Source organism: Aplysia californica, unplaced genomic scaffold (genome assembly GCF_000002075.1).
Source record: "Aplysia californica isolate F4 #8 unplaced genomic scaffold, AplCal3.0 scaffold00068, whole genome shotgun sequence".
Taxonomy (NCBI): Eukaryota; Metazoa; Mollusca; class Gastropoda; order Aplysiida; family Aplysiidae; genus Aplysia; species Aplysia californica.
The window spans coordinates 1,260,071-1,261,402 of NW_004797338.1; the positions used below are offsets into that span (position 1 = coordinate 1,260,071).

The 1,332-nt window shown below is 37.6% G+C and overlaps 1 protein-coding gene across 1 annotated transcript in view; it reads left to right on the top strand.

Annotated features, from left to right (window-relative positions):
* Nucleotides 1-5: 5 nt before the first annotated feature.
* Nucleotides 6-1,332, top strand: part of LOC101863089 — a gene marked incomplete in the record, with an annotated part of 36,053 nt that continues 34,726 nt past the window's right edge. The window contains 1 exon segment of the mRNA XM_013079937.2: nucleotides 6-24.

Below are 1,332 nucleotides of genomic sequence, written 5' to 3' on the forward strand. Positions count from 1 at the left end.
AAGAGAGAGAGAGAGAGAGAGAGAGAGAGAGAGAGAGAGAGAGAGAAAGAGACAGAAATGTTGGTGTGTTGAGGAAATGAGAATGGAGAATGAGCCACAGACATGGAGTTAGGCAGATTAACGAAGAGACAGGCAGAGAGATATAAAAAGATACACAGACATACAGCCAGAAACAGGCATAAAGAGAAGCGAGAGAGGGGGTGAAAGCGGGAAGGGGAAATATATTACATTAGATAGATAGATAGATAGATAGATAGATAGATAGATAGATAGATAGATAGATAGATAGATAGATAGATAGAGAGAGATATATTGATAGATAGATAGATAGATGGATGGATAGATAGATAGATATATAGATAGATAGATAGACAGAAGAAAGACTTGGAAAGATGAGAGAAGAAATTCCCAGACGAACAGACGGACACTCACTCCCCAACTTATTAACGAGGTCAAGACACATATCAAAAGTTGGGCACGGGCGGTAACCATATCTCACCTCAGAAGAGACGAGATCGATCGACTACATCACTTTGACGTCACTCTGAGGAACGAATAAACCTCCTCCACACTTTTCCGAGGGAAAAAAAAAGAAAAAAGAAATGGAAAAAGAAAAGGAAAAACACTGACCAGAACGACAAGCATATAACTAAACGAATGAATGGTGGGTGCAACTACTGGTTTATAGAGGGCGTCAGGTTTGTCCGTGGTCTGACAACTTCATTACGCAATATCAGACCAGTGTAGGTTTGTCCGGGGTTGTGGGCGAGTACGGATACAGAATATCGGTCTTGGAATATTTTTATGCAGGATTTCAGTGTACGATTTAGTATGCACTCTGTATGAACACATTTTCAGGTCGCCTGCTTTGTTATTTGGTTGAAATAAACTGAAAGATTACACAAAAAGCAGCTTCCTTGTTATTTTTTTTTATATTGAAGCAAGTTTAATAATATTATAGGTTTAAAAACTTGTAGATTAAGCATTTGTGTTTTGTTGAGTAAACGTCTAAACTGTCCAACATAACATTTTGAAGAGAAGGAAAAAAACGAAAGATTATGTGCGATACAATGATAATATTATAGTCATTTCTTCACTAACGATTTATTCTGTTCAAATCATGTCGAAACTGTTCATTCTACTGATATCGCACACAAATGTTTGTATCACGTTTTGTTCCAAAAAGAGAAAAGTAAACTACAAATCAGATAGATATTATGTAGAAAGACATACAGACTTACAGGCAGACAGACAAACAGACAGACAGACACACAGACAGACAGACAGAAAGACAGACAGACAGACAGACAGACAGACAGACAGACAGACAGA